At 46.9% G+C, this 20,456-nt stretch overlaps 1 long non-coding RNA gene across 3 annotated transcripts in view; it reads right to left on the bottom strand.

The window, feature by feature from the left end:
- Positions 1-18,369, bottom strand: part of LOC132208032 (uncharacterized) — a 31,249-nt gene extending 12,880 nt beyond the window's left edge. Inside the window, exons 1-3 of one of the 3 annotated variants that reach the window (XR_009444143.1) lie at positions 18,213-18,369; positions 11,490-11,602; positions 960-1,096 (exon numbers count right to left, since the gene is read on the bottom strand). This is a non-coding gene — a long non-coding RNA (uncharacterized LOC132208032). Of the gene's footprint in view, positions 1-959; positions 1,097-11,469; positions 11,603-18,212 lie in introns of all 3 variants that reach the window. The other 2 variants (XR_009444142.1, XR_009444141.1) reach the window with 2 other exon arrangements.
- Between the last annotated feature and the right edge of the window lie 2,087 nt (positions 18,370-20,456).

A 20,456-nucleotide genomic window follows, 5' to 3' on the forward strand; every position in this document is an offset into this window, starting at 1 on the left:
AATCTCGCTCCCACATCGGGATGGAGGATTACTGTTAACAGCTGCATTCTAACTAATTCATATCGAATCATTATTGTTTTGACCAGTCTTCGGGTCAGGCTCCCTCGGTGACTGAGTCTCCCAAATTGTTAAGTTCCCTCGTGAAAGACTCCCCTTCTTTACACACCCAACTAGATCCACCTCAGTTGGTACGAATTAAGCTGATTAAAAAGGATCTTTGTCTTGTGGATACCTTCCTATGTTTCAGAAGGAGTCAAGATAACTCAGGGTGACACGGTGACTCAGTAGTTAGTAACGCTACCTCACAGCACCAGGGACCCCAGTTCCATTCCAGCCTCGGATGACTGTCTGTGTGGAGTTTGCACATTCTCCCCTTGTCTGTGTGGGTTTCTGCTGGGTGCTCTGGTTTCCTCCCACAGTCCAGAGATGTGCAGGTTAGGTGGATTGGCAATGCTGAATTACCCACAGTGCCCACGGATGTGTAGGTTAGGTACATTAGCCATGGGAAATGCAGGCTGACAGGGATAGAGTAGGGGAATGGGGATGGGTCTAGGTGGAATGCTCTTTGGAGGGTTGCTGTGGGCTTGTTGAACTGAGTGGCCTGTTTCCACACTGGGGATTCTATAAAACTGGCTTCTCCTGAACTCGTGAGAGAGTGAGTTTATCAATTGCTAAATGCAAGAAGTCATAAGGCACCACAAATATGCACAAGTTAGAAACAAGAAATTAGCTCAAAAACCATAAAAGTTAAGAGGGATACGGATACTTCAGCCTTTGGATTGTTTGTGAAGAATAGAAAGTGGGATGTTGTGGCCACTAAGTTGGGCGATCCCCGTAATGTTGATATGAATTCAGCAGTTAATTTTGAGATTCTTGTTGAAATTCTTTTGACCCTGTTTCCCTTTTGACATTGCCCTGGTTTGCAGAGCTCAGAGCAAGAGATTTTCTTTTCTTCTTACCTGCAGCACAGGGCGATGAAACGGCTGTCCCAGAGCCGTGACCTCCACAACTCCTGAGACCACACGAGCACATTCGCCCAGGAATACACACGGACTGAGACGAAAGAACTATCGGGATAACAATACTCAGCGTGGTACTGGAAAAGACAGCATGTACAAACAGAAAACAGCTGTAAATAGTGACAAGAGGTGAAATCAAGTGATAAAGCTAAATTCATGGCTCTTTGCTTGCGTGCTCATTGTATTCAGAACAAAATCAACAAATTAATAGCACATTTCTAGGTTGACGGGCATGATTTTCTAGCTATTCCAAAGACATGGTTACAAGGAGATCAACACTGGAGCTAAGTGCGCAGGGCTATACGACATTCCAAAAAGACAGGCAGGAGGGAAAGTGACTGTTCGCAAAGAAGTTAGTATGAGAGCAAGAAACGATCTTGGATCGGAAGATGTAGAATCCAATTTTATTTATTTGTTCATGGGAGGAGGACATCCCCAGCTACGCAGTGTTTATTGTCCATCCCTAATTGCCCAGGGGACAGTTCAAAGTCAATCATATTGCTGTGGGTCTGCAGTCACATGTGGGCCAGATCATGTAAGGGTGGCAGTTTCCTTCCCTAAAGCACATCAGTGAACCAGGTGAGTTTTTCTGACATTTGGCAATGAATTCATGGTCATCATTATATTCTTAATTCATGATTTTCTTTTATATTGAATTCAAATTCCACCATCTGCTGTGCTGGGATTTGAACACAGGTCCCCAGAATGTTATCTCAGTCTCTTAATTAACAGTCCAGCAATAATACCACTAGGCCATTTCCTCCCCCATCGTGGAACAAGAAAGCCTGTAGCTGATTCCCACTTGGGAAAAACAGTGAACCAGGAGCTTCTTAAATGGGCGATCGCATCTCCTTACATTTTAAGACAGCCATGGATAATCAGGACCTTGTGGGAAGGGACGAAATTGGGGGAGGGAAAATTACATCAGTGTTAGGTAGGAGCTGAGCAGTATTAATTGGGAGGAGCTTTTATTGAACAAGTCAACATTTGATAGGTGGGAGTTATTCAAAGACCTACTCTTCAGTTCAGAACTGGCCTATTCCAGGGAAGGAGGAATGACAAGGATGGCAATCTAAGGACGTACGGACATAAGAAATAAAACAGGAGTAGGCCATCTGTCTCTTCCAGCTCGTTCCGCTGATCTTTTTTGTGGACTCAGCTCCACTTACCCTCCCATTCACCATAACCCTCAATTCCTTTCCTGTTCAAAGATCTATCTGTTTTGCCTTTCAAAACATTCAACAAGAGAACCTCAACTGTTTCAGTGGGCAGAGAATTCCACAGATTCACAACCCTTTGGATGAAGAAGCTCATCCTCAACTCAGTTTTAAATCTGTTCACACTTATTTTGAGGCTGTGCCCCCGAGTTGGAATTTCGCCCATCAGTGGAAACAATTTCCGATCCATTTGTTGCATAATTTTAAAAGTTTCTATTCGATCACCCCTCATTCTTCTAAATTCCAGTGACTGCAATCCTAGTCTACCGCATCTCTCCCCACACAGCAACATTTTTAATTCTGGAATCAACCTCGTGAACCTCCTTTGCACCCCCTCCAGTGCCAGTTCATCCTTTCTCAAGTGAGGAGACTAAAACTGTACAAACTACTCCACACCAAGCCTCACCAGCACCCAAAACAACTGTAGCATACCCTCCCGATTTTTAAACTGCATCACTCTCGCAATGAAGGACACTATTCCATTTGCTGTCTCAATTACCAGCCGCATCTGCAAACTACCTGATTCAGACACAAGGCTGCCCAGCTCCCTCTCGGAGCAGCATGCTACAATTTTTCACCATTTCAGCAAGACTCCATTTTTCCATAATTGCTACCAAAATGGATACCCTCACATCTACCATCATTGGACTCCATCTGCTAGGCCCTTGTCCATTCACTTGAACTTTCTGCATCCTTCCGCAGATTTTCATCGTCCTCTTCAGACTTTACTCTCTCACTCATTTTAGTGTCATCTGCGAACATAGAAAAATACAGTGCAGAACAGGTCCTTCGGCCCTCCATGTTGCACCAACCTGCGAACTAATCTAAGCCCGTTCCCTCACACTATCCCATCATCATCTATATGCTTATCCAAGGACTGTTCAAATGCCCTGAATGTGGCTGAGTTAACTGCATTGGTAGGCAGGGCATTCCACGCCCTTACCACTCTCTGGGTAAAGAACCTGCCTCTGACATCTGTCTTCAATCCATCACCCCTCAATTTGTAGCTGAGCCCCCTCGTACAAGCCAACATCATCATCCTAGGAAAAAGACTCTCACCGTCCACCCTGACTCATCTTTCTCTGATCGTCTTGTATGTTTCTATTAAAGGCCCTCTTAGCCTTCTTCTCTCTAATGAGGACAGACTCGAGTCGCTCAGCCTTCTCTCATAAGACCTTCACTCCAGACCAGGCAACATCCTGGTAAATCTCCTCTGCTCCTTTTCCAATGCTTCCGAATTCGTCCCGCAATGGAGCGACCAGAACAGGTCGCACGAGCGTTTTGTGCAGTTGCAGCATGACATCACGGCTCTGGAACTCTACCAATAAAGTCTAACACACCCTTTGCCTTCTTCACAGCACTATCAACATGGGTGGCAACTTTCAGAGATCTATGCACATGGACGCCAAGGTCCCTCTGCACATCCGCACTACCAAGAATCTTTCCATTGGCCCAGTATTGTACCTTCCTATTATTCCTCCCAAAGCGAATCACCTCACATTGAACTCCATTTGCCACCTTTCCGCCCAATTTTGCACTTGATCCAAGTCTCCCTGCAACATGCGACATTCTTCCACATTGTCCACCACTCCACCGACTTTAGTGTCATTTGCAAACTTACTAACCCATCCACCTATGGCTGCGTCCAAGTCATTTATAAAAATGACAAACAGCAGTGGGCCAAAAACAGATCCTTGAGGCACACCACGAGAAACCGGACTCCAGGCTGAATATTTTCCATCAAACACCACTGGTTGCCTTTTTACCGAAAGCCAGTTTCTAATCCAAACTGCTAAATCTCCCTCAATCACATGGCTCCGTATTTTCTCCAATAGCCTACCATGTGGAACCTTATCAAAGGCTTTACTGAAGTCCACGTACACTACGTCAACTGGCCTTCTCTCATCCACATGCTTGGTCACCTCCTCAAAATCTCCATGAGGTTTGTGAGACACGACCTGCCCTTGACAAATCCATGTTGACTATCTCCAATCAAATTGTTGCTTCCGAGATGATTATAAACCCGATCTCTTATAACCCTTTCCAAAACTTGTCCTGCAACAGACGTAAGGCTCACTGGCTGTAATTGCCTGGCTCATCTCTACTGCCCTTCTTGAACAAGGGCACAACATTTGCAATCCTCCAGTCCTCTGGTGTTAAACCTGCAGACAAATGAGGACTCAAAGATCAAAGCCAAGGGCTCCGCCACCTCCTCCCGAGCTTTCCAGAGAATTCTCGGAAAAATCCTCTCAGGCCCAGGGGATTTATCTAGCTTCACACCTTCGAGAATTGATAACATCTCCTCCTTACTAACCTGAATCCTTTCAAGTCTAATAGCACGTATCTCAGTCGTCTCCTCGACGATATTCTCCTCTTCCTCAGTGAAAACAGATGAGAAATATTCATTTCGCACCTCTCCGATCTCTACCCGGTCCACACACAACTTCCCACTTCTGTCTTTGATTGGCCCTATTCCTACCCCAGTCATCCTTATATTCCTCACATACCTTGAGAAAACTTTACGCTTCTCCTCTATTCTACCTGCGAATGACTGCTCAGGACCCCTCCGTGCTCTTCTTAACTCTCTCTTTAAATCCTTTCTTGCTCATCTGTAATTCTCCATCGCATCAACTGATCCATCTCATCTCAACATCACATAAACCTCGCTCTTCTGCTTTACACGAGATACAATTTCTTTAGTAAACCACGGTTCCCCTACCTTATCACTGACCCCTGCCTGACAGGGACGTACCTATCAAGGACACGCAATATCTGTTACTTAAACCAGCTCCCCATTTCGATTGTCCCCATCCCCTGCATTTTGCTACCCCATTCTTTGCCTCCTAAGTCTTGCCCAATTATAATTGCCTTCCCCCATCTGTAAGTCTTGCCCTGTGGCATGTTCCTCTCCCACTCCATCGCTAAACTAAACGTAACCGAATTATGGTCACTCTCTCCAAAGTGCTCATCTACCACTAAATCAAACACCTGGCCTGGTTCACTGTCAAGTACCAGATCCAGTGTGGCCTCCCCTCTTGTCGGCCCTTCGACGTACCGTGTCGGGAAACGCTCCTGCGTGCATTGGACGAAAACTCATCCATCCGACGTACGAGACTTACAGCATTTCCAGTCAATGCTTAGGAAGTTAAAGTCTCCCATAATGACCACCCTGTTCCTTTCACTCCTGCCCAGAATCGTTTTGCCAATCCTCTCCTTCAGATCCCTAGAACTTTGCAGAGGCCTATTAAAAAACTCCCAGCAGCATGGCCTCTCCTCTCCTGTTTCTGACATCAGCCCATACCACCTCAGTAGACCAGTCCTCCTCAAAAGTTTTTTCAGCCTCCGTTATACTGTCCTCGACAAACAAAGCCACACCTCCCCCTTTTTTCCCACCTTACCTGATCTTACTCAAAGATCTGAACCCTGGAACCTGCAACATCCATTCCTGACCCTGCTCTATCCATGTCTCCGTAATGGCCACAACATCGAAGCCCCAGGTACCTATCCATGCTGCAAGCTCACCTCGCTTATTCCGGATACTCCTGGCAGTCAAGTAGACACACTTCAATTCAGCTTGCTGTTTGCCAGCACACTCCTGTGACACTGAGATCCTGTCCATGTCCTCTCTATTCTCTTTCTCCTGTGTACTGAAACTACACCACAGTTTTCCATCCCCTTGCTTAGCTAGTTTAAATCCACCCGAACAGCACTAGCAAATTTCCCGCCCAGGATATTAGTGCCCCTCTGGTTCAAGTGGAGACCGTCCTGTTTGTGCAGGTCCCACCTTCCCCAGAATGAGCCCCAATTGTCCATGTACCTGAAGCCCTCCCACCTGCAGCATCCCTGCAGCCACGTGTTCAGCTGAAATCTCTCCCTGTTCTTTGCCTCGCTATCACTTGGCACGGGTAACAAACCAGAGATAACCACTCCGTTTGTTTGAGCTCTCAGCTTCCAGCGGAGCTCCCTGAAATCTTGCCTGACATCCCTATCCCTCTTTCTACCTATGTCGTTGGTACCTATGTGGACCATGGCTTGGGGCTGGTCACCCTCTCCCTTCAGGACCCCAAAGACACTATCCGAGATAACACGGACCCTAGCACCTGGAGGCAACGCACCAATCGTGAGTCTCTTCGGTTCCAAACAAGCCTTCTATCTGTCCCTCTAACTATTCAGTCCCCAATGACTAACACTCTCCTCCTATACGCCCTTCCCTTCGTTGCAAGAGCGACAGACTCTGTGCCAGAGACCTGCACCCCAGTCAGTATTGAGGTAATGCCTCAGCGTAAGGAGGTCAGAATTGACCGAGTGGCAGATATTTAGAGGGTCAGTACTGAGGCAGTGCACAACCGTCAGAGGGTCAGTACTTCAGGAGAACCCCATTATCAGAAGGTCAACACGAATGGAGAGTCACATCGTCAATGGTTCAATCCTGAGGAACACTTCATTATCAGAGGGTCAGTCCTGAGGCAGTGCTTCATTGTCAGAGGGTCAGTATTAAGGTTTAGAATTGAGGGAGTGCTATCTGATTATGTCACTCTGACAATGAGGCACTGCCTCAGGAATGAGCCTCTGACAATGAGGCACTTTCTCACTTCTGAATCTCTGACAAGGAAGCATTCCCTCAGTGCAAACCCTCTGTATGGACCCGATGTCAATGAGGCACTCGCTGAGTACTGACCCTCTGACAAAGTTCCAATAGCTTACTACTGACCTTCTAATCATGTGCCCCCTACCCCATTTCTAAATCTGTTACATTGAGGGCACTGCCTCAGAACTGACACACTGGCTATAAGGCAGTCCGTAAAGACCGACCCGCTGATCATGAGGCTGTCCCTCAGTTAATGACCCTCTAAATATGAGGCACTCCCGTAATTCTGACCGTCAGGAGCTACCTCAATGTTGACTCACTGATATAGAGGCACTGCCTCAGAATTGACATGCTGACTATGGGGCACTTGCTCAGGACAGACCCTCTAAGAGAGCTGCAGGTTTGATATTAGAGCAGTGATGCACCGCGAGCAGGTCAGTATTAAGGGAGTGCCACACAGTCAGTGGACCAATATTACGGGAGTGCCACACTGTCAGAGGATCACTCTTAATGGAGTGCTGCACTTGTGGTGAGTGAGTACTGAGGCAGTGCGGCACTGCAAAGGGTCAGTAATGAGAGGAAGCTCCATTTTCAGAGGGTTAGCACAGAGGAAGTGCTTAATCAGAGAGTTATTTCAGAGAGAGTGCTGTATTGTCAGAGTTTCGCACTGAGGGAGTATCACACAATCAGAGGTCCAATATTAAGGAAACACTGCACTGTTGGAGGGTTGATATAAAGGGAGGGCTGCACTGTCAGAGGGTTAATGATGTGGGAGTGCTGAAATATCACAGAATCAGTCCTGAGAAGTGCTGCACATTCAGAGAGTTAGTGCTGAGGGAGTGGTCTAATGTGAAAAGATTGATATCAAGGGGCACTGCCGAAGGATCAGTAGTGCAATACTGTCAGAAAAACAATATTGAGGGAGTTCTGCTGTGTCAGTGGGTCAATATTACAGGATTGCGACACGATCCACGTATCAATGTCAGACGGTCAGTCCTGAGGGAGTGCTGCACTGTTGGAGGGCCAATATTGAGTGTGTGCGACACTCAAGAGGATCATTTTGTTGGACTTGTGCACTGTCAGAAGTTCAATTGTAAGCAAGTGCCACACTGGTAGCGGGTTAATATTATGGGAGTGCTGCACTGTCAGACGGTTAAAGATGAGGGAAAGCTCATCATCTGACAGGGCATCACTCCCTTCAGACGAACCCTCAGGCGGTGCAGCACTCCAACAAGTTAGTTTCAGAGGCATGTTGTCCCATCAAATTGACCCTCTGAGACAGGAGCATGCACTAAATGCCGACCCTCTCACAATGCTGCACTGCCTTAATATAGGCCCTCTGGCAGGGCGGCTCCCTTTCAGTACACACCTTCCAACAGCACAGCACTCTCCCATCATTGACCCTCTGACAGTGCAGTACTCTCTTAATACTCAATGTGTCACACTGCTCGACACTGTTGGAAGGTCAATACTAAGAGTGTGCTGCACTGTTAGACAGTCAATGATGAGCTAGTGATGCATGTGCGACATTCCCTCAATTCTTATCCCATTACAATGAGGCACTGCATTAGTATGGCCCTCTGACAAAGTAGCACAGCTTTAGAACTGACCCACTGATCATGAAGCTTTCCCTCAGTACTGGACCTCAGAGTGCTCCTCAGCCACAACACTGACTCTCTAATCCTGCAGTACTGTCTCAATTCTGACCTCAGTCCCGACCCTGTTACATTGACATTGCAGTTCTTCCTTACCATGGACACTCTGGCCATGGGACACCACTGTTGGCCCTGTTGCAGTGCAGAATTCACTGACACTCACCCTCTCCCATACCTTCAATACTGAATGTCTGATAGGACTGCGGGCAGCTGACTCTGACAGTGCAGCATTCTCTCAGTATCGACCCTCTGACAGTAATTAGGGGACTGCTGCATTGTCAGAGAGTCAGGACTGAGGAAGGGCTGCACTATCAGAGGGCAAATATTAATGGACTTGTGCACTGTCACAAATTCAATATTAACAGAGGGCTGCACTGTCAGAGAATCAATGATGACGGGGCAGTGCGTTGTGAAAAGACCTGTAATAAAAGGCATGCGGCCTGTCAGAGGGACTAAACGGAGAGCTTCACTGTGAGAGGGCCAACATTAGTAAATGCTCCAGTCTCAGAGGGTCAATGTGATGGGAGTACATCTCTCTGACATTATCTTGTTGGCGGGTCAGCGCTGACGTAGTGCTGCACCGTCCGAGGGGTTGGAGAAAGGGAGTGATGCACGACCTGGTCATCAGGGAGTGCTGAAGTGAGGGGGTCGTCAGTGATAAGTGGGTGAGCTCTGAGGGAGTGCAGCACAGTGTGGGGTCAGCACTGCGGGAGTGCTGTTCTGAGGGGTATCAGGACTGAAGGGGGTCAGCACTGAAGCAGGTCAGCGTTGAGGGAGTGCTGCACTGAGGGGTTCAGAATAAAGGGTATGCTACACTGAATGGGTCAGAAATGAGAGGGGGGTCAGCACTGAGGGAGAGCAGCACTTTAAGATGTTCAATATTACTGTGTCCTGCACTGTGAAAGGGTCAGTATGAAGGCAGCACTGCAATATCAGAGAGGCAATGATGAGTGTGTGCTGCACTGCTGAAGGGTTAAATTTGAAGTGGTGTCCCACGGCCAGAGTGTCAATGGTAAGGGAGCATGGCATTCTCAGAGTGTTATTGCTGAGAGAATACCAGTATGACGGAGGGTTAATACTGTGGCAGAGATGCACCGTCAGAGAATCAGTCATCAGAGAGTAGGCAGTGTTGGAGGGTCAGTACTGAGGGAGTGTTTCACAATCAGAGCGTCAGTTGTCTGGCAGTGCTGGAAAAGCTCAGCAGGTCTGGCAGCATCTGTGGAGGCAAAAACAGAGCTAACATTTCGGGTCCAGTGACCCTTCCTCAGGACTATTCTGAGGAAGATCCCCAGTTCTGAGGAAGGGTCAATGGACTCGAAACGTTGAATCTGTTTTCTCCTGCACAGATGCTGCCAGGCCTGCTGAGATTTTCCGGCAACTTTCTTTTTGTTGCCAACTTACAGCATCCGCAGTTCTTTTGTTTTTTATGTCTGGCAGTGCTTGTTTGCTTGTGACCTTCTGAAAGCACAGCACACCCATAATCTTGGCCCTGTGACAGGCCAGCACTCCCTCAGTACTGATCCTCCAACAATGGAGCATTCCTTCAATACCGACCACCAGCGCAGCACTTTATTTCTGAGAGTAGTCTGAAAGAAACTACCTTTGCTTACCCAGAGACACAGGGAGAGCAAGTGCGTATTCTGTAGGTGACTCAGGATGTATTGTAACCTTAACAAGTCAAACAGTATTTCAGATTAGTTTATAATTAAAGATTATTCTAACTGTCTTCCTGGAAAAGTACAGTCCCTACAACATGGGGCTGATACTAATACACTCACTCAGAAGTGACCCTCCAGCAAAGCAGCCCTGCCTCAGAACTGACCCTGTGACAATGAGCGACTCCATCAGCAGTGAATCTGGAATCACGTGGCACTCCCTCAATTCTGAAAACATTACACTGAGGCACTCCTACAAAGGCCTCTGCATTTTAGGGGTTATTTACAGTGATCCCTGTGTTTTACAGGTTATTGAAAGGGGTCACTGTTTTCAGGTTTATTTTCACCCTCCAATCTTGCAGCACTCCCTCAATTCAGGCGTGTAGCAGTCATGTCTCCAGACTGAATCTCGAGAAGTGTTGCAAACCCTCAATTCTGATCTGCTCAAAATGAGCCACTGACTGAGTATTGGCCTTCTGACAAAAAGTCACTTATTCAGAACTGGCCTTCTGACAATGTGACACTCGTCCACATCTGACCCTCCAGCAATGAGGTACTGCCTCAGAACTGATCCGCCGACAGTAAAGCACTGCCCCCTCAGTTCTGACCCTCTGACAGAGCTGCAATACTTCAGGACTGAACTTCTAATCATCTTGTACTCCATCAACTCTGAATCCAATGCACTGAGCTACTGACTCAGTATTTACAGTCTGCTCCTCATACACCCTCAGAATTGACCCTAAGGCAATGTGACCCTGCCTCAGAACTAACTCTGTGACAATGAGGCACTTACTCAGTGCTGAATCTCTAATTGTGTAGCACTCCCTCAGTTTTTAGGCACTCCTTCCAGACTGGCACACTCTCAAGGCTGATCCTGCAGCAATGAGGAATTGCCTTACAACACAGCCACGAACAACAAGGCCCTCTTTCGGACAGTGTCTGATAACGAGGCACTCACTTGGTTCTGAGCCTCTGACAATGAAGCACTTGCTCAAGTCTGACCACATTAAAATGGGGCACCCTCAAACTGATCTGAAACACCTCAGTTTCGACCTTCTGATGGCTCTGAAATGCCTCAGTTTATATCCTCTGACCGGTCTTTTAATTCTGACACAATTACAGTGAAGGTCAGCCTCCGTGCTGACACTCAGAGTACATCACTCCCTCTGACAGTATTGCACACCCTGAGCATCACTGACAGTTTCAGCGTTCCCTTAATATGGACCAACTCACAATGCAGCACTCCCCTAACATTATTATTTATATTGACGATCTGACAGTATAGCCCACCCCAGTGCTGACCCTCCGACAGCGCAGCATTCCCTCATTACTCACCCTTTGATACTGTAGCCCACCTTTGGTAATGACACTCTGACAGTGTCACACTCCCTTACTATCGGCCCTTCAACAGTGCAGCACTCCCTCAACGATGACACCGTAACGATGCAGGATTCCCTCAGTCCTGGCTCTGCAACAGTCAAGCATTCAATCAACACTGACCCTCTGTTAGTGCAGCACACCCCTCATATTGATCCTGTGACAGTGCAGCACTCCCTTAATATTGGCCTTCCGACAGAGTGGCACTTTCTTGACGAAGACACTCTGACAATACAGTTTTCCCTCATTGCTGATCCTCTGGCAGTGCAGCATTCTGTCATCATTGGCACCTTGCCAGTGGAGCTACATGCTTCTTATTGACCCTCCACAGTGCAGCACTGCCTCTCTACTGACTCCACAACATTAATATTGATCCCCGAACGGGAGGTTCTCTTTCATACCCACCCCAACAAAGAGAAGCCCTCCCTCATCTTTAACCCTCTGACAGTGCAGCACTCCCTTAATATTAACCCGCTGCCAGTGTGGCACTCCGTTACAGTGCAGAACTCCAACAAAGTGATCATCTGAGTGTCGCGCACACACTCAATATTGACCCTCCAACAGCGTAGCCCTCCCTCAGAACTGACCGTCTGACATCCAGACACTGATAGTGTCGCAATTCTGTAATATCGACCCCCACCGACGCAGCAGAACTCTCTCAATATTGGCCTTCGGACAGGACTGCGCAACTGATCCTTCGGCGGTGCCCCTTGATATCAATCCTCTGACATTATAGCACTCCCTCAGTACTAACTCTCTGAACGTGCAGCACTCTCTCAGGTCTGATTCTGCGCTATTTCAGCACTCCCACGTCATTAACCCTCTGACAGTGCAGCACTCCCTTTATATTATATTTATCAACTCTCCAACAGTGCACTATTTCCTTAATATTGGACCTCTGATTGGACAAGCTGACAGCATCTCATATTCTTTATCGACAGAGAATCAGTTCTGTGGTAGTACCTCATTGGAATGGGTCAGAGTGGGTCTAATCAGTCCAACCCCAAACCTAACCGCGGCTTCAGGCCTAAGCCTAGCCTCAGGCCTAAGACTCACCCTCAACCTAAGCAGAAGCCTCAGCCCCAAACCTAAATGTGGTCTGAGCTCTAACCCTAACCATAGACTCAGCCCTAAGCCTAACCTCAGCCTTAACCCAAAACCTCTCCCGAGCCCTACCCCGAACTCCAAACTTAACCTCATTAGTAACCCTAACACAAGTCTCATCCCTCGCCCTCACTCTACCCTCATCCAAAACCTAGTCCAATCCTCACACCTAACCCCTAGCCTTGGTCCTAACCCAAACCCTAACCCTCGCCACCCTCTCACGCTAACCCTCATTGAATTAGTGAGTACTGAGGTATAGCAGCACTGTCAGAGCATCAGAATAGTGGGAGTGAACTGTTGTCAGACTGTCGATACTGAGGTAGTGTCTCATTATAGAAGGGTCAGAATTGAAGCAGTGCCACACTAACAGAGACTCAGTACTGAGGTACTGCAACAGCGTCATAGAATCTGAACTGTGGGCGTGCATTATTGTCAGAGGGTCATGATCTGAGGCAGTGTCTCCTTGTGAGAGGGTCAGTACTGACAGAGAGCCTTCCTTGCCTGACGGTCAGTACTGAGGCACTGCTTCTTTGTCAGGGGGTCTGGAGGGACAGTGTCTCATTGTTGGTCAGTCCAGTGTGAGGCAGTAGCTCATTGGTGGAGGGTCAGTCCTCAGGGTGGGCGGATGATGTGGAGGTGCTGGTGTTGGACTTGGGCGGACAAGGCTGAGTCTTGACACTCTGCTACAAATGCACTCTCTAGTTCTGACCCTCTGATAAAGGCAAACTCCCTAATTGCTGACACTCTGCCAAGTAGGCACTGGCTCAAACAGACCCTCTGACAATAGGCCACTGACCCTCTGATAGAGCTGCAGTACCTCAGTGAGGCAGTGGCACTCCTTGAATTCTGATCCCATTACAATCAGGCACTGCGTCAGTACTGACTCTCTGCCGAAGAGGTACTGCCTGAAAACTGATCCAATGACAATGAGGCACTCCATCAGGACTGACCTCTGACAGTGCTACATTACCTCAGTACTGACCTTCTAAAATGGGTGGCACTCCTTCAATTCTGACCCCCTTACAACATAGCCCTGCTGCAGTGCCGACCCTCTGACAACAAGGCATTCTCTGAAGCCTGATCCCCTCAAGATGAGGTCATACTTCAGTATTAACACTGACAGAGAGTCACTTCCTCTATATTGACCCTCTCATCGTGCGGCACACCCTCAGTTCTGATCTTACGACAATGGGGCACTTTTGACCAGCTGACAATGATGCTCTCCCTCAGTTCTGACACCTCCACAGTTCTGCACTACCTCTGTACTGACTCTCAGTACTGACCCTATTCTGATCCATTGCAATGAGGCGCTGCCTCACTTGTGGCTGTATAACAATGATGCACTCCATCGATTCTGCGCCGCACACAGTGCTGTAATACTTCCGTACTGCCCTGTAATTGTGTGGCACTCACTTAATTTTGACCCCCTTACACTGAGGCTGTGCCTCAGTATTCACCTCTGAAAATAATGCGCTCCTACAGATCTGGCCCTCTGATGCTACTGCAATAACTTAGTCACGTGGTTAGCTTCAATGCTGATGCCATTACACGCAGGCAGTTTCTCAGAACTGACCTTCTAACAATGGCACTCCCTTCGGACGGTCAGATACAGCCACACTACCTCCGTTTTGACTCTCTCATCACGTGGCAGTCCCTCAATTCTGAACTCCTCACAATGAGGCGCTAACTCAGTATTGACCCTCCGACAAAGAGGCACTCCCTTAGGGCTGACCTTGCACCAATCAGATACTGCCTCACACCAAACCCTCTCGAATAATGAGGCACTGCTTCAGTACAGACCCTCTGACAAAGACGCACTGCCTCAGAACTGACTCTCCAGCTATGGCGACCGGCCACAAAACGGACCTGCTGACAATGAGGTCCTTCCTACCATCTCGAATCATGCGGCATATCTCTAATCCTGTGGCCCTCTCTCAGTTCTGTCGCCATTGCATTGAGGCATTCCCTCTTCGTTGATCCTCTGAACTCCCTCAAGACTGACCATCCACCGTTGATGCACTACCTCAGATCTGACCCACTGACAGTCCTACAATCTGTCACCATTCCATGTAGCATTCCAGCAATTCTGACCCCATTTCAATGAGACGCTGTTTCAGATGGTCACTCTGAAAACGAAGCGCATTCTCGGGACTAAATCTCTGAAACTAAAGCACTTCATCAGTACTAACTCTCTGGCAGGCAAGTATTGGGGGTTAGGTTAGGGCTGAGGTTAGACTTGGAGCTTAGGCGAGGGTTGGGGTTGAGGCTAAGCGTTAATTGGGGCTGTGTGTTACGGTTCATTTTAGGGCTGAGGCCATAGCTAGTGGTAGGGCTGAGGCTCACTTTAGGGCTGAGACTAGATGTTTGGTCTGAGGATCAGCATTAGGGCTGAGGGTAGGGAGGGTTTACGCTGAGGATAGGGTTAGGGTTAGGGTTAGGGTTAATGCTGAGGTGAGGGTTAGCCTGAGGCGAGCGTTTGTATGGGTTTAGGGCTGAGGCTGGGTTTAGAGTCAGGGTTCGGGCAAAGAGACGCTGCCTCAGAACTGACCTGCTGACAATTAGCCAGTACCTTAGGTACTGATGAGCTAATAAAAAGGCCCGCTCTCAGCACTGACACTGCAGCAATGAAGTCTTGCCTCACAACTAACTCACAAAGGGCTCATAATTGAGCAAGTGCCGAATGATGAAAGGGTGCGGACTGAGGTGTTGCACAACTGTCAGAGGGTCAGAACTGAGGTATTGCATCATTATCAGATGGTCAATACTGCAGCAGTGGCCCACTGTAATAGGGTCAGAAAGGTCATACTGAGGTCTTGCAAGATAGGGTCAGAACTGTTGGAGTGATTCATTATCAGAGGGTGGGCACTGAGGCATTGAAGCATTGACAGAGGGTCAACACACTGTCTGTATTGAACATGTGGCAATAATGTTCTGACTCCATAACATCAAGGCACTGCCTCAAAACTGACCCTTAATCCTGACCCTCGCACAGTGCTGCATTGCCTCAGTCGTGATGCTGCATTCGTGTGGTACTAGCAGTTCCAACCCCATGAATAGGATGGGCTGAAGGGTAACATTTCTTGATATGTGAGAAATGGTTGACTTTGAATGAGTCCTGTCAGCATTCCTGTTTTACAGTTAATTTTATTTCTGTAACTGGTTTTTTTCTTTGCCAAGTCGTTTGTTACACCGGAGCAGAGGGAGCATTTTGTTCCTCGGCACTGGACGTCATCTCGGAATGAGACCGCGAACGGTGCCAGGAACAACCTCAGCCTCCAGGCCAGCCATTGATCGAGGGGTCCCTCACGGCCACAAGAACATGAGGCTTATTCTTTTTTACTCTCTACTTGTTATTCTTTTTAATTCCTCTTTCTCCATCTTTTATTTCCTCAATAAATGTTCATCTTTCAGAAAATTGGCAAGCATTCCTTTAACTGCACTTGATAGAATCACAAAAGAACCACCTCGATGCACGCTGTCATCAAAAACACACCATTATTCTGAGGCACTGCCTCAGCATTGATCCTCTGACAATATCGCACTCCCACAGATTTGACCCTTTGACAACAAAGCAAGGCCTCGGTATTGAAGCTCTGACAATGCTTCAATCCCTCAGTTCTGACCATCTGACAAGGAGGCACCTTTATTTCTGACCCTCTCACAGTACCAATATCTCAGGACTGACCTTCTATTTGTATGGCATTGCCTCACCTTAGAATGAGGTGTTGCCTCAGTCTTGACCTTCTGACAATAATGCACTCCCACAGTTCGGACCGTCTCATATTGCTGCATTTCCTCAATACTGACACTAAAAATGTGTGGCAGATCTTTAGTGCTGATCCTTTTACAAGGAAGCATTGTCTCAGTATTGACCATCTGACAATGATGAACTCTCACAGGGGTCAGGACTGAACCCCTGTCAATGAGGCACTTCTTCAGTGCCCGCACTCATTATTCGCCTTCTGACAAAGCTTCAATACCTCAGTACTGACCCTCTCACAGGGCCGATCTTCTGTCAAATCTAGAGAATTAATACAGAGGAGGTGTCTCTTATTAGAGGGTCTGCCTGAACTCTTGGTTGAAGTGTTCAATAAATTGCTACAACCTGAAAGAAGTAATTCTTCCCTGAATTCATGGGCAACCAATTTGAAAATGTGGCCTCTGGTCGTAAAATCTTTCACAAATGGGAGTAATCTCTACGGATATACACTATCAAGCCTCTTAAGAATCTTAAATGGCGAAAACATAAGATTTTTTTCAATCTTATAAACTCCAATGAATGTCACCCAACTTTCCTAAGCATAGCAATCCCCTCTGCCATTTCCGAAATCAACCCAGTCAACATGAGGTGTCCGGCCTCCGCAGCACTCGCTCTGTGGCTGTACGTGACTTGTAAGTTACCATCCTGCTGCTACGACTCTACTTCTATTTACGATGCAGTCCTCCGTCCATCCGAACATACTACCCTTGAACACACGGGCTCTTTTCTTTTGAGACACCTTATGAGCTGTACCTTATCAAATGCTTTGTTGAAATCTCAATGTACTACATCAACTGGTGGTCCTTCGTCAGTAATGTTTGTTTCCTTCTCAAAGCACTGTCGCAAGTTTGTCAAGTATTATTTCCCCTTTATGAAAGGATGTTAACTCTGTAGGATGTGAAAGCACACTCAGTACCCTGTTATTTCATCTTTCATTGCCGGCATGAACATCTACCCAGGTTGACCTAAATTGGCAATATTTGCTTACTATTTTGTCCAACTATCTTTGGAACAATGGTGTTATGTTCACAATCTTTCAACCTTCTGAGAATTTTCCACAATCTAAGGATTCTTGGAAGATTATCATCAGTGCCTCCATTGTATCTGCAGCTGCGTTCTTCAACATGAGAGGATACAACTCATCACACCCCTTGGATATTTTCTGCACTGATTGGAGTTATGTTTGGAATTCTGTGCAGTGACATTCACTTTTAACAGTTGGCTAAATACTACCAGGAACAGAAATTGTCATCCAGCTGCAACTAAACTAAAGCTTTCAGCACAGAAGGAAGTCTTTCAATTCATTATGAACCTATTAACTCCTGAAAAGGGCAATACGATTTGCTTCAGTCCATAAATGTTCTTCCTCCAACATCCTGAGATGCATTATCCGTATTTCTTCAAATTTACCACAGAATCTGTTTCACTCACCCTTTCAGCAATACGCATGACAACAAATCGGCATTTTTAGTCCCCCTGCAGCCTCCGTTGCACACGTGCATTGTTAGATGATTATTTATTTGTGTGCCTGCTTTTTTGCTCGAATGGATAAAGGTAAATTTCTGTTCTTTTGTCATCAGAACTATTGCCTCCTCACTCTCATCTTCCTTGTTTTATCCTGTGCTGGAATATTTAATTTGTTGACATATCTGAAATATGTTGTTGAATGGATCGGGTTTTGTAACATTGCATTCCCCATAGACCATCTACCGATGCTGTTGCTTGTTCTAACAGTTATTATCTCGCAGAGTGGAAAATGCAGTTTGAAAGCAATGGAACGTTATCGATGAAGAAGTTGATGCATAAATTGCTGCGATCTTCTAAACTACAAACTCACCTTCAATTCTTTCTCGGTCAGAGCATTATGCCGGCACAAACGAATCGTGTTCTCAATGGGACTTCCAAAACCATGGAATTGAATTTGCACATTGATTCTTCTTCCGTCTTCAGAAATGCAAAGTAGTATCGTGATGAAGCTTCCAAGGCGATGATTGTGTCCTTCAATGAACGGAAAAGTGACTCTTAGATTCATGGAAATATTTCACTACTTCTATAGACATGAAAGGCAAACATTCGCCCTGCAAATGACCCAGTCTCATTTTATCGTATCTTTCTGATTTTACACGCCATGGGATAATCATTGCAGTGTAACAGAAATGATGATCATAGAAATTTATCACTGTTTTCATAAATAATGGCAAATTTTCCACATCTTGCAATTGTATGAAGGCTCAGTCTCATCACACCTCGCCTGCTGCACAAAGACATTCTTACACTGCTTTCAATGTAAGGGCTCAAACAAAACACAAACATGACACAAATGCATCAACACACCACTTTCAATAGGATCTGATATCCTTGCCAGGCACTGGAGGGGTTGCGGAGACTGGTGAGTGGACAAAGTCGTTCCTCTGTTCAAGCAGGAAAACAGGGACTTTCCAGGAAACTACAGACTGGTGAGTGTCTCATGTCTCAAAAGTATGGGCTAATAAGGGACAGCCAGCATGGCATTATGCGGTGCAGGTTATGTCTTACCAAGTCAGTTGAAGTTTTCAAGGAGGTGACAAGGGTGATCAATTCGGGTAGAACAGTTGATAACATATACATGGATTTTACGAACGTTTTTAACAAGGTTCCTCATGGTATGCTCATCCAGAAGATTAGGATCCATGAGATCCATGGTGACTTGGCCTGCCCATATAAGGCAGACGGGAGCGGTGGAAGGCCAACAAAGATAACACAGTGTAGGGCTGGAGGAACACAGCCGGCCAGGCAGAATCAACAATGTCAGCTTTCCTGTTCCTCTGATGCTGCCTGACCTGCTGCGTTCCTCCAGCTCCACACTTGGTTAACTCTGATTCCAGCATCTACAGTTCTTGCCGTCTCAGTGGTGGAAAGCTGTTTTTCTGGCTGCAGCTCAGTGACGAGTGGTGTTCCGCATCGATGTGACTTCTGCTGTTTGTGATATATGTAAATGTCTTGGTGGCAAATGTAGACGGGGGATGAGTAAGTTTGCAGATGATATAAGGACCAATGGACTTGTGGACAGCATGGAAGGTTGTCAAAGGACACAGCAAGATACAGACCAATTGCAAACTCGAGCGGAGAAATGGCCGATGGAATTTAATCTGGGCAGGCATGAGGTGTTGCATTTTAGGAGAACAAGTGTTAAGGAAAGGGATACACAGTTAATGGCAGGACCCCAAACAGCAGTGAAGTCCAGAGGGATCTTGGGGTCCTCGATCGTAACTCCCTGACAGTAGCCACACAAGTAGACAGGGTGGTCAAGAAGGCAGATCGCATGCTTGCCTTTATGCTGAGGGAAACTCAGTGCAAGAGTCAGGATGTCACATTGCAGCTTTACAAGACTTTGTTGAGACCACACAGAGGATTGCATTCAATTCTGGCCGCCACATTACACTAAGGATGTGCAGGCTTTGGACAGGGTGCATTAGAGATTTACCAGCATGCTGACTGGAATAGAGGGTGTGAACGAGGAGGAGGAGCTGGAAAAACTCTTCGTTTTCTCTGGGGCAGGAGAAGCTGAGGGCAGGCTTGATAGAAGTCTATAAAATTAGGAGATACATAAATACAGCTAACGGTCAGAAAATTTCTCCCCCGGAGTTGAAGTGTCCACTATTAGGGGGCATGCATTTAAGCTGACAGGGGGGCAAGTTCAAAAGAGATGTGAGGGGCAAATATTTCACACTGAGCATGTTAAAAGTGTGGAATACATTGCCCGGGGTGGTCGTGGATGCAAATACGATGAAAGCATTTAAAAAGGGTCTTTCAGTTAAGTGCACGAATATGCAAGGAATGGAGGACGATGGATCAAGGACAGGCAGAAAGGATTATTTCATTTGTTGTCATGTTTGGCCCAACACGGTGGGCCAAAGGGCACATTCCTGTTGCTGTCGTGTTCCAAGTTTTATGCTCACTTGTATCATGATTACAAAAAGTCGGATTGGGAAGAATTTTTGAGAAGCGTTTGAGAACATTATTTCATGTCAGGACAAACGGGATAAGGATTAGGTGACACAGCACAAACAGATTTTGGAGCCCATGATGAATCATGGGGACC

Source organism: Stegostoma tigrinum, unplaced genomic scaffold (genome assembly GCF_030684315.1).
Source record: "Stegostoma tigrinum isolate sSteTig4 unplaced genomic scaffold, sSteTig4.hap1 scaffold_254, whole genome shotgun sequence".
Classification (NCBI taxonomy): domain Eukaryota; kingdom Metazoa; phylum Chordata; class Chondrichthyes; order Orectolobiformes; family Stegostomatidae; genus Stegostoma; species Stegostoma tigrinum.